Raw genomic sequence first — 13,936 nt, 5'->3', positions numbered from 1 at the left:
TGGCTGACATATATAATTCTTCACTCTCATTTGGCAATTAGCAGAATTGGCGGCCCTTTATTCAACTTGCAGATCTTGTTTTGTGTATTGCATGGGGCCATGAACTTGGAAAACCATTACATGTAAGGTGCTGATTGGAGTAGGAAATTGTGAGCTAGTCTCTGATGAGGGGAAAGCCGAATCCAGTTTCTTCAGCAGATACCTGCTGAGAGAAGAAGCAAAGCACAAGGTTGTGGTATGGAAGCAGTAATCCAAGACTGGGATTCACTTATTCCTTGTACCTTCTTAGCCCTTTGGGCCACACTGTCTCTGCTTTATAGCAACATCCCCAGTGTCGTCAGTGCTACAAGCAATGAGCAAACCTGAACCTATACAGAGGAAGAATGGAGAGGACTAGGTCAGGGCATTGTGAAGTGCAGAAAATACATTCAGACAGAACAAACTTCTGAGTCAAGTCTGTGCAAAACAAGGAAATCTTGCAGGCAATTTTAGTTCTTAATACATTCAAGTTTGCTATAGAGGTCTTTTCACAGAAATGTACAGTCTCCATGCGCTCCTGGCCTAAGTTGCATTTACCCATTGTTAGGCATTTGGGAGTGGAGCAGTTGCATGTTGTCTCCTTTTTATACTTCGCACGTTCCTATTTCTAGTATGGTGAAGAGTTTTATATAGCCACAAAGAGTTTTATATGTCTTAGTGACATTTAGCCTACATACTCTCCTCTACTTCTCCGTTTCCTAATGAACAAGCTGTAGGCTGCATATTTGCATACATTAATGCTTTGTCATTTTGAACTCAAGTCAGAAGACTATTCCAGGCAGAAATACCATCTTGTTCCTGTCAGAAGGCTTAATACAGGAGAATATAAAAAAAACATAGCATTTGGAATCTTTTAACCAATTCTTTGCACAGGGTGTTTTCCTGCCTCAGCTGTTTATAATAATGCTTAAGATCTCAAATGAGAGCAGTTTGTCCGTGCATGAAGCACTGAGTTCATTAATAATTAAAGACAGCCTTTCTCCCTAAGCTGTGTACACTCATGATAGGCCAGGAAATTACCATTCCTCTTTCCAGGAACTGATGCAAAAATCACCAGACATGCCTAAGGTTCCACAGTGTGGTTCTGTCAGAAGGGAGATTTAATCTCTGCTTCCAAAAATAAAAAAAAATTTACACAATTACACAAAATGTAAGAAATTACTTAAGGCTGAGGTTATGTAAAACAAACTTGTAGTCTACTGCTAAGGAATTTACTTCAGAAAAGAAGGAGGTGGCACCAAAAAGTTTACAAGGCCTTTCTTCTTGGCTGGCAGTTGTAAATGGTGTGCTCCAGAGAACAGAGATGTGCAAAAGGGTTAAGCAAAGTTCATGTGACAAAACTGTTACCCATTTCTGCCACTTGCACCCTTAAATTGGATGCTGAATGCACGTTTGAATGATGGCATCTGCAAGACAATATTTTCCCAAGAACAAGCAAACAAAATCATGTTGAGGAGCAGAGCTGTTCAGTATTTTCTATTCCACTCATGAAATACAGGTGAACTTTCTATGGCATTTATAAATTAAAAAAAAAAAAAAGACACAAGAGAGTAATCACACTTGCATGTGTGTCTGTTTGCATTTAGGTGCAGTGGGGGATTATGGTATAATAAGGCCAGGTATCGATCTGGCGAACAGACACTCCTTGGGAAAGGCTGGAAGGATCTGCAAAGAAGCATCACAGCCTGTGGAGATCCCCTGTCTCTCCCCCACCTCTTGAAATGAGCAACCCCACTTCTGCTTCATTACATAGGGGTACAATCCCTACATGTGCCTGTGTGCACCTCTTAAATGTGCCATTAAGGACAAGGGTCTCTATGTACAGAGGCAGGATTTGCTGAGGGAGCATCCCATACTACCTCAAAAAGGGCACTGACTTACAAGCTCACCATCACATGTCCCCATAGAGTCCCTGAAATGTCAAATCATTAAGCATACAGTAAATCTAAAATACTTGTTTTAGAAGGAAAGTGGTCTTGCCCTGCTGATCTGTAAGGAGCACGGAAAGGAGGATGACTTGACAGGTAGATAAAACACACAGCATACACCTTTTGCATCCCCTTATATCTAATCTGACACTTTTTAGTGGTAGGGAAGCTGCTTTATTCTTCAGGGTTTTTTGTTGTTTTGCTTGTGCAAGCAGAGAAATGGGCATAAGAAGCCAGAACTGAATGTTCATAGCAACACCGTATGTCCATAACATCCCCAAGCTTTTTGTGGAGATTGCAGTATTTTGTAGTACTCCTTTACAGTAACTCACAGAGAATTATTAGCTACAGATCATGGGAGTTATGTGGCAGCAGAAGTAGTATTCACTTTCTTGTGTAGTAGTTAGCTAAAACTTGACCTTTTTGTCTTATTTTAACCAAAAAGGGCAAAATCAATCATAAAATGAATATATATTCCAAAATCAAAGTGTGTTTCTTAATTGGAAATTTTTACTGCGATAACAGCTTTCAACACGCTTGATGTGATTTTGACATGTTGCAATTTGGTCTGTGCAGTTTTAATGGCTGTATGTGAGGCAACACTGATTTTGGACTTATTTTGCTCCTTTGCTGTTTTTCTTAGTCACCTGCTATGGCATTAGAATCTACAGACATAAGATGAAGTGTTGTTCAATCTTGTCACAGTCATGGCACTGTCATTCCATCCGAGCTTCTCTCCTTTGATGTTAAGGAAGCACACAGAGACCAGGCTCCTGGCTTAAGTGTCTGAAGATAACTGCTTAACACAGGCTGTGTGAATACCCCTTTGCTGCCCCTTGTCATCTCTTGTAAGGCATTCTTAAAGTCAAGTAGTTAACTATGTCATTTTTAGAGGAATATTTAGCATGGACTCAGTGGATTTCAGATTGGGAATGTCTCTGAATACCTTAGCAGAAATATATCAGTTTTACGTGGTTATAGAGGAAGAAGAGAATAGTCATAGTGGCAGTTTGGATATGTCAGTCTCGCTGGTTGTCTGCTCTGTGAATCTGCTTAAACTGTACCAGATCTGAGCAAGATGACGGTGTAATGAAGACATTGGGAGTTTTCATTAGGGTTGGCTAATCTTTCTATTTGAGCTGTGCATCTTCAGCAGGTCCTGTTAGAAGCAAAAGTCCAAGGACCTGGAAATGTTACAGAAACAGTATCTCTGCTTCATAGGGAGCCTCACGCAGGCAATTCACACTCCATAGAAACTTAATTTTTCAGGGTCACAAAAATATTAATTTGGGGACTGGCAGAAGGTAGAACATTTTTCATGATAGTGAACAATTCATGGTGTTTTACCTAGCATTTAATCAAAATATCAGACACGCCAAGTTTATGATTTGACCTTAGCTTCTGAAAATTTTGGGATGACCCTAAAGAAAACTTTGGCCAGACAAGATAGACCAGACAGTCAAATTCATCTAAACTGAGCTTTGAATAACTTGTATTGTGCTGGCTGAAAAGCTGAATTTTTACCATCCTCCCCGAGAACAGGTTATTATTCTTGGCATCAGTATTCATGTTATTGTCAATGCTTGGACACTTTGTCTGCATGTGGTAGCCCTACTCACCTTCTCCTGGTCTATCACATGCATAACTCTACTAGGAGGTGCTTGGGAGGGGAGAACTTGGTGCCCAGTTGCAACAGCAAAGACTCCTCCTTGAGGAGCTCCTGATTAAGATCACAAGTCAAAGTGCTACTTAATTTAAGGAAAGATATCCTGCCCAAAAGTGATATATTCAGTCACAGCTTAACTGAAATCAAATAGCATGCAAAAAGGAGAGAGAGACAGCAGGCAAAAGGTTAAGCAGAGCACCTTGTATCAAATGTTCAGCTAGGGACTAACTATTGATTGTGGAGCATAAGCCAAAAATCAAGTTTTATTGTGTGCCCTACAGTGATTTCTGTGTTCAAAATGAAATCTGAAAAGCAGGCACTTGTTTATCTCCATACCTTATTGCAGCATGTGTGACAAGAAAATAAAAAAGTCATGAAATATCATTAGTGTTTTGTTTTTGTTGATTACTGAGTTTCTTTAGCTTCAGGAAATACTGGAGAAAATTTATGGCTCCAACCATTAGTTTAAAATTAATGTAATTGTTAAACTTTGGGATTATGAACAGCTGCTTGTTGAACAGTGACAAGAAGACAACCTTTACAAAAAACACCTAATAAGTCTGCCTGCATCAGGGAACTTTTGCACAATAAGAGTTGATCAGTAAGAGTAATAATCTGCTTTGAAAGGGGGATGTAGATGACAGTAAATAAGAACAACTGTTGAAACTGGCAGTGCAAGGCACGTAAGCTGTTTCAAGGAGATTTACAGCAAATAGAGATTTTTTTTTTAATAACAGGATGTTTGCAAGTTCCTCTCACTTTTTACTTCTGACTCCAGCACAGTAATTCCACTGGCTTAGATAGGACAGTAATATAGTCAAGTCTGGCGAGAGATAGATTTCTGTTATTTATCTAAATCATACCCACTTCAACCTCCTAGTCCACTTTTGCTTGAAAATATTTCCTTTTGAGTTCTGTCCTCTTCTTTTAGAAGAGTTAAACAATGGGGACAGTGGCTTGACAAATAATACATTAGTTTATATCTGCTTTTGGAGTTCATAATTTTTTAAGCTGCTATTATAGTGCCATGGTCTCTTCAGTGGAGTGATGCCTTGTGTTGCCCCATCCAGAGTGTCTTGCCCTTGCATGAGTTCTCTCTTCAGGGACTCAGGAGAAATCCTTCTTAAAAAAACAAACAAACAAACATTTTTAAAAGGCTGTTTCTGATTTGCTGTATGATATTTCTGTTCCTAAGGCATCTTTCATCTGATGACTAGCATCAAAGCATTTTGTAAGCCTTGATTATTTAACATTCTCAGTAGTCTGAGGGTATTTTGAGAAAAAAGATTTTGTGTAACTGATGGTTAAAAATTACTTCTTAACAGCACAAAGCAAGGTGGCATAGCAGCTTGGGCCAGAATTAAAAAAATGAGTGATGGTTGGCTAAAACTGTGGGAGGAAGCCGATGTGCAAAAAGGACTGTAAGAGTTGAGTGCTCCACAGGCAATTGAGACCTCCCTCTTCCAGCTCTGTCTTATTTTATCTGTAAAGCTTTGGAGGAAATTATTATTTGGGGCACTGAGCAGAGATTGCAGAAAACCTTGTTGAGCTAGAGAGTGGAGGAGTGGTTGGAGAACATCAGTTTTGGGTCTGGGGCCATAGCTAGTTTACGAGAAACCAAGGGGCTTGGGATGCTAGCTTTTGTCATGGCCAGCAGATGAATTGGACGAGCAGCACCACATCTAAGATCTGTGGTCCTTGAAAGTCCTCCACGTACTGACAGCTGAGAACTGGGAAATCCAATCGGTCACAGGAGGGCTGCTGAGGATCTGGTAAGGTAAGCCAGTCAGCCAGGCAAAAAGTGAGTGATCATTGTTCATCAAAAGGGACATGGTCCACAAAGCCTTTCAATTCTGACTGTTAACTGTTTCTAATGGAAACAGTTCTGCTAAAAAATAGCTAGCCAATGTTAGCTATAAGCCCTCAGAGATATTTGCACATGGTTTTTATTTCACAAATAAAATAGTCAAAAGAATATCACTGAAGTTATTCATGGTAGGAAAACTGAATGAGTGCCCAGTCTTTGCAAGACTGAATGACCAGATATGACGATGGGATTAACAAATCCCCATCTGAATAATCACCTCATATGCCTGGTTTTCAGACCCCTATCACACCCACATCAGGGATATTGTTTAAAGAGCTCTTTACTCAAAGGGACCAGATTTCTGAATGGCTCAGCACTCTTTGGGAACTATCTATTTCCCTAGCATCATGAAGAGGTATGCACAAGGTCAGCTAGCAGAGCATGCTCTGACCCACTACAACATAGGCATGTGTCTCAGCCTTCAGTAAATAGCTGTAAATCCTTAAAGATGGTGCTGAAATGGAAAAGGATACGCAGCCTGGGAAAATAATGGCCAAATTTGTTTAACATACTTTACAACAATGGTTATGTCACGTAATTTTAAGTGAATCTTGTTCATTAGAGGCTGAGCCTCAGCATTCAATGCTGTAGAAGTCTGAAGGAATCACGAAGAATTTGTCTAATTGGCATCATTCATGAAGGCTGCTGAAGCACTGGTAAAGGCTAGATCTTCCGCACCAGTAATGATCTTATTGCCATAGTTACAGTTGTCTGATTCTCCTTCTCCCTGCAAGTTGACAAATCACATTAAGAATATTTTCAAAAACCTGAAAGTCTCACCTAGGATACAAGTAGCTGAACAGCTGCTTTAAAAGCCAGCTCTGACTATAGTCATGCCTAATCCTGCTTCATCTGTGGGTGAAGCCTTCATTGTTTATAAACCCAAAACATCTACCCCACTCCTAATCCCAGGTGCTGCCACCCCAGGAACTCTTTCAGCAAATATTCTGTGGAGGCTTGGGGCATGCTGAGCCCTCCAGAGGGTTATGGGGTAAATCAGTGGTTCCTTATGTGCCTTCCTTCCCAGGAAAGAGAATAAGTATAATGCTTGGGAACCTGTTCAGATGAGGAGCCCAGGTTACATACGTACGGCTGGACAGAGACACTGTTTGGGGTCAGGGTGAGTTGCTGTTGACTTGTCTTGGGAAGGCTGAAATGCCTTTTCTCTTCATGAAATGAGAGCAGTGATTCCAGGTGTCTCTGAAATATGGGCAAATGGAGCCATCTTTCATTCCCTGTCAGGAAGCTGCGCTCTACCTGAACTGTGCAGGTGTATAATAATAGCACAGGCTGTGAGTAAAAGCCAGAGCAAGGGCATTTATCACTTCTGACTGAAGAGCCTCGACTCTTGTTCTGTAAATGAAAGAAAAAAGGCTCCAAGGAATATGGTTACTAACCCACTATGACACTTCTAACACCAAGTCCTATTTTAACCCTCCTTATTTGTATCCTTTTTTTTTCCTCTGCATCTTCCTGTTAGAGAGAAATAGTAGCTTCTTTTTCCATTTCCAGTGCCTCTTGTCTCAAACCAGGTGGTAAACACGGAGGCCTGACCTAGCCACATACCTGACAGGTGTTATGAGGAATTTTCCCCTTCCAAAGCACCTTGTCTCAATTTCCTGGCCTGTAAGGATCTGCGTGCTGGTTTGGGTGGCTTCAGTGTACTCTGCAATCCACTGGCTGTCTTCCTCCCTGGAAAGTGGGAGGATGTCATTGTGTGCTCTGCTCAGGAACTAGACTGCTGGGCTTTTTTGCATGTATTTTCTTCCTATTTTGTAATCTGACTTGATAAAATAAGAATGGTTTCCATACAAACAAGTAGGCTAGCAGACTTCAGAGGAGGCACTTCCCGATGCCTCAGTACAATTAATGGGATGGGCAAAGAGTCTTTGTTAAGCACATTGCCTTTGTGTTCATCTGCCATCTCCTTTTGCAGTCTCATTTAAGGTGAGTCTGATATGCATTCAGTTTCAGAAGCATCCATCTGAATCTTTTAATTGACCTCAGGAAAGCAGAAGTAGCAGCAAGTTGAAAATCTGGAAAGGAGAAAAAAAGTCAGTTTGGATCTGAGGCAAGTCTTGTTGCAAAGGGACAGAGGCTTGGTGAGAGGCAGGGCATGTTTTTTTCTGACAGTTTGCTGTAGCTCTTGTGGCGGGTGGCAGTGAGCATTTCCCTCCCTCTCAGGGACAGAGCTTCCCCTCTGGACCATGTCTCACACAGGATTCTGAGGCCACAGCTGCTTGAGGAGAGGGAACTTTTCAGCATCTCATGGGAAATGTAGGACACTCAGGAGCTCCCAGCTTGGAGGGAGAGATGCTCTGGCACAGAAATACCCATGAGGAGCCACAGCAGTATTTCCAGTTAAGTCAGTGACACCTGACAATTGTCAGTATTCATTTTTCCATAAAAAAGAAACTGTTTTCAGTGAAAAATGCTTTTCTAAAGTGATTTTCCAAGTCTTTGCCTACATCTTTTGTGCAATTAAACCTTATTATCCAACAGTGTGGAAGGGATGAACTCTGTATCTCCCAAGATGCTCCACACTAACTGCATTAGCCTCTCCTTCTTGACCTTATGGATTAAGGATTTGAACTGTCACCTGTAGCAGATTTCATAATAGGCATTAATAATATGTAATAGTACATGTGTATTGAAAAGTGAGGGAAACAAGCACTCTCTTTTAGTTGATTGAACAGCTGCATTATATCTGTATTATCTGGGTGAAGTGACTATTTTCCCCTTAAACCATGGGGAGGTTTTTTTGCTTGTTGAGTGAATTGACTAAGATTGCATCAGATGTGACTCAGAAGGCATTAAACCAATGAAATACAGTGACTTACATTGTATTATGCCATTCACAAGTTGTTTGAACAATGAATCAATAGTTATTAATAGTTTGCAATGAGAGATCTGGTTGTGGTCTTCGATATGGTTTTTAAGTTGAACCCTGCTGATTTAACTGTGCATGCAGAACATATATCTGCAATTGCATCTTCAATTTTAAGTTATAACCAAGCTGTAGAAAATAAAAACTCCATAGCGAGTAAATTATAGAATAGTTTATTTTACTTAATCTTGCCCAGCAAGCTAAAATAAACATGCATCCTTAGATGTATCAGTAATTCATGTAACATGTTAATTACTCAGTGTGCAGTCATTACATTTCCAGTAGCACTCATTACTCCAACAGCTCTCAAGTGTTTCTGCAGCAACACTTGGCTTGTAGCTAATAATACCATTTTGCAAGTTTCTGAAGGCGTTTTTTTGCTCTGACTTGCATTGATTGCATTTCATTTACCTTTTTGCTGCTGTTATTATTTATTACCAAGAGCTTATCAATTAGCTCAGTCAAGATCCCAACGAAAACTACTGTTTCGCTCACTAAAAATCAATAGTGAAACTCAATAACTCCTTCCAAAACCCAATAAAGAAGCAGCAAATTAAAGTGTTCGCAGCAGATATGTGCACAGTGCTTTGGTTGAATAGTTTATCTGATGAAAAAATGCTGTTTTTTAACTCTAACGACCCACTGAATGCAGCCTGAATCTGCAAATAATTTGTTCCTTCCTTGCCCTTTTGCTTTTGCTTAAAAACGCTGAAATAAAGGTGGCATTTTCAAAGAGAAAATATTTTGATTGTTTAGAAATCATATCTTCAGAGAAACTTTATGGAAATGTGAGAGAGTACCATTTCTGAAGGTTAAAACTATACTAAAGCCAAACTGCAATGTCGTGTGCAGGGATGGGAAGGAAGAATTTTCATGCAAAGAGGCAATGTCACGCTGTGCAGCTCAGACCAAAGCAACCACTCTTTGCTTTTGCTTCCCATGTGACTTTGTAGTCGTCTTTTTGACCTTGGTGGACATCCATTTCTCATGTTTAAAATGGGAGTCCATCTGGAGTATGTTTTTTGGGGCATGGATTGAAGCTCATTTGTTCTGTTTATGCTGAGGCTAATGTAGCAGCCTTCATAGCAGAAAGCAATAAGTAATTACTATGTATTGTAGTTTTGGATGAAAAATTCAAGAGGAATATATCTGATGATGAGCTAACTAATTCTAATGCAGAAGCAGTAGGGGTTTTCAGCAGAGTTACAGCAGGATCAGTTTTCGAATGTCATTTAGATATGGCCAATAATTCTTACTCTTTATACTACTGTAGCAGCTAGAGGCTACCAGCCGAGCCAGGATCTGGTATATTTTGTGATGTTGTATTGTTTGTGCACACAGTGCAAGACATTCCCATCCCAGAAGATGTACTAAGACAAAAATACTGAGAAGGAAAATATTTTTTATTTTTGCTTGGTCAAGCTATGGAGATAGGGGAGAAGTTAAGAGATACTTTCTGATTACCCATGGAGTTGCAAGCACAGCCCTGAGGCAGACACTAGTACCTTGGTTTCCAGTAAAATACTTTAATCTTGTGATTATCCTTCATGTGCACAGGAATTAGAACACAGCAACTGGGGAATGCTGTGTTTTTCACATTTTGAAATGGTCCAGAGCAAGCAGCCATTTTTGCATAACAAAACAGCTTAAGGCTCGTCAACAATTAACAATATGTGTAGAAGGGAAAACATATATTTTTAAAATCTGCTCTACTCTGATCAGATTAGGAAATACTCTCAAGGCAATTAGAGGAAAATAAAGAAGGATGAAACTGCTCTCAGAGTAATGGAAAAATAATTATCAGTGCGCTAGCCAATTGCATGTTGTCCCTGCTGGATGCCAGAGGAGAAACATCTATTTTCAAAATGCTTTTTGGGCCTCATCCTACCTCATGCTCAGCTTGCTCAGTTCCCATCCAATGTTGATGGAAACTAGAGGCACCCAGCACCTCAGCAGCTGCCCTAAGCATCTTCCAGGATCAGCCCACCCATCATTGACAAAAACAAATCATGCACTGGCAATGAGAACAACACAAAGGATTGAAAACACAACAAATGAAAATAAAATGTGTTGAAAGATGTGGTAACTAAAGATGATGGTATTTAATCATGATTTATTAACACAGTTGCTGCTATGTTTCCAATGATTATTTGCTGCTTTGGAAAAGTGTTTCCTTGGATGTGCTTACACGTTTGTGTCTGTTTATCATCAGAGATCTCCATAAAACAGCTCTGCAGCTGGGAGACAGCTGGTACACTGGAAAGTGTGTGCATCTCCTGGGGAAAAGTCCCCTTAACTTTGGTGAGGAGTGGATGGAGGTTGTCGTGGGGAGACTGAAACCTGGTCCTTCTGCTCACAGTATTCCTAGAAAGGGGCGTAGAAAATAAAACGGGAGTATGGGGATAGCTGTCTTCAAAGGCCGCTACAAAAAGACTAAATATATTTAGTCACTGCTGATAGAAAAAGAGTAGAGTTCAGGGGTTCATTGTGCTAGGTATTGTACAAGCATAGTTAAGAGATGGTCCCTTCCCATGCTGGTGTGATTATCAGCATAGGCACTGGTGCTGCACAGGCAAGGTAAGAACTGAGCAGTGAAATTACTTGCCCAGGGCTCCAGTGTCAGAGACACGAATGCATTTGGAGGTGAAATCTGGGCCTTACTGAAGTTAGTGGACCTTAGAGTTTGATCTGGATCTCAACCCCATATCCAGTAGTCTCACACTGCCTTACACCAACACGGATACTCAGTTAATGGCCCTGACTGTAATTTTAATGACAGCTTTAGAAAGGTTCTCATTTACTTTTGTGACCTTTGGTTTACAAACTCTTTCAGCAGCAAAGGGAGAGGCCAGCAGTACTGGGAAAGGGAGCTAGCACAGCTGCTGCTTCTCATGGCAGAAATAAATGTAGTGAAATTCATTAAGCTGTTGTTTGTCTTCTGTCTTGCTGCTATTAGCAAAGGTAAATGTGTTTTGAAGATCAGGGGCACAGCAGTCATATGCTGTGGCCTGTGACATGAACACATATCAAACCATTCTGAAGTCTTCCCTTTCTTGGCCCAAAAAGACAATGACAGCAGGAGTGCTTATGCCTTACTCTCCTACTATAAACAGTCCTAGGCCCTTATAACAGCCAAGGGGAGGACTTTCTTAATCAACCTCCTTGGTGATCTGACTAGAAAGGTCTTTAGCAAGGTTTATTATTTTCTTCATCTTTGACCTGAGCTGGTGAGATGGATAATTAATTATCGTTTATCCATTTGTCAGGATGATTAAAGCAGCTCAGCTGTGTAGCTTGACCTTCAGGTAACCAAAGTACTCCTTTCACTTAATGCTACCCACCATTGCATGAGATTTGTGCAGCCTTTTGCATGTAATATTTTCCTCTACATTTTTCTGAACATTTTTATTCCTCTAGTATGATTTTTTTTTTTTTTTTGACTGGAAAATAGATGAAATCATTCCTATTGGGTTGGAAGAATTTCTGGGGCCCACAAGAAAATTCACATTGAATATTGTGGGCAGTTCTTGTAGGTTTATCAGCTTCTCTACAGATCTACAACCCTTTTATTGAAACTAATATATAAAACTGTCCTGCCTCTTAGTAATTCATGCTCTCTCTCTCTCTTTACCAAAGCTAAAGATATTTCTTTTGTGATCTTGCTCCCAGAGGTTTCATTGAAAACTGCACTTTTGCTTATAGAGGATCCTGAGAGAACCAATTTAAAAGAGTGGTGGTGGGTAGTGAAGTTTTTGTGGCTGCGAGTCCAGACTGATGCTGGAAAGGGCATTCCTGCAGTCTTGCATGTCATCCTCTTGCTTATGCTGAAACAGTAAAACAAACTAAGTATGACTTACAGATTTTCTTTGTCTTTACCATTCCTTGACTTGAAAATTCTCTCCGTTTCTTCCTCCTTCCAAATGATCTCTTTTGACTTGTCTAACTAAACAACTCCAGCAGATGGTTTTGTTTCCATCTTGGGAAGGTCTTTTGATCTAGAATCCTAAACCATGGCAAAACAGAATTAGCAGCATGATGGAGGACAGTAAAGCTAGAAGCTTGACCACCTTCCCTCTGGTGTGCTCTTGAGAAGTGCCTGCTTTTTATTCCCTAACAACTTTTCTTACAGTACCATTGTGTGTTAGTTCACTGCATTTCAAAGGAAAATGTTCTAACTTAAAATACAATAGTGCCTGGTGTTGATATTGTAATTGCATATTCATATTCATAGATTACTTCAGAACAGTTTGCTACTTGCCAAAGTAGAGAACCTGTGAGCAAAGATTCCATAAATCATGAGATTGCCTTAAAGTCCTGAGACTCCAGGATGTGTGCATGTGTATTTCTCTTGGGTATTTCTTTAAGGTTTACATTTTCAAGCTTTCCTCTGCCAGCTGAAAGGCAAGTCACTTAGGAATAAAAGAAAAGCTGAGAATTTCCTTCATGTTTCAGGGCTTCAGGAGCCATAACTTGAGCATGAAATGTCACTGGATTTGTAATGAAATTGTAGGAGCTGGCAGGACTGCCAACTTCCTGTCGTTTGCCTACTCCTTAAAAACCAAAAAAATTGGACTAATGTTCCTGGAAAATGAAATATTACTGTCCTTTAATACATTTCTCCTGTTCTGTGGATTTGTGTTTAATTATTGTTCACTAAATGTATGATTAGCAACAGAATAGAGGTGTTTAATAATGATAAATAGTTGAGTATTTAATGTATATTATAGTCCCATTGATGTGAGTCCACCTCTTCTTTTGTTATTGTTTTTTAACTGCTGTTACACATCTGGTATAAAACTGTAGTAAATACTTTGAGGAAACTTTTACATTATTCCTTCTAAAAAGATTTTTCTCCACATTCCAAACTTTTGTAATTTAAAACTAAAAATACGCATTGTCCATACATTTCAAGAGGCAGCTGGATTAAAACCTTTTGGATGAGATTTTAATGAATGACTGTGTTCCCTCATTGAATCAGTGCAGGGAGTAAATTTTTAATGACTCATTAACAAAGTTAATAGTTTTGAAAATCATTACAGTACAATTCCATTATTTTGTTTCTTTTTGCAGTGCGACTAATGCTCCATGCATCATAGTAATGTTTTTCTTTTGGCGCTTCCAGCAGAAGTTGTTTTGACTCAGAGCTTCCTCTAGGAAATGCATTATGAAAATGCCAATTTAGAAATACTCTGAGATGTTCAGGAGTCCTTAATGGATTTAGGAGCACTATAGACCTACTTGAGGGCCAGACGCTGCAGCCCATATGGGTCCCTTGAGAAGCAGATATAATCCTAATCTGATTTTCAAAAGGATTTTAGTGGCCTAATATCTTGATTTCAGTATGAATTAGAGGTCAATTCTCTGTAGTCACTCTATATAACCCTATAAGCTGCCTAGCTTAGTTTTCCTTCCTTCGCTGTTTGAAATGTTTCACATGGTCCTGGGTCTGTGTTCATATAGCTGCTGACCAGCAGCCATTTGCCTGGCATAACAAGAGCCTTATACAATACTATGTATTCCCTTCTGTCTACAGGTAGCACTTTCTATTA

This window comes from Strix aluco, chromosome 4, assembly GCF_031877795.1.
Source record: "Strix aluco isolate bStrAlu1 chromosome 4, bStrAlu1.hap1, whole genome shotgun sequence".
In the NCBI taxonomy this organism is placed as follows: Eukaryota; Metazoa; Chordata; class Aves; order Strigiformes; family Strigidae; genus Strix; species Strix aluco.
This window is presented reverse-complemented; position numbering follows the sequence as displayed.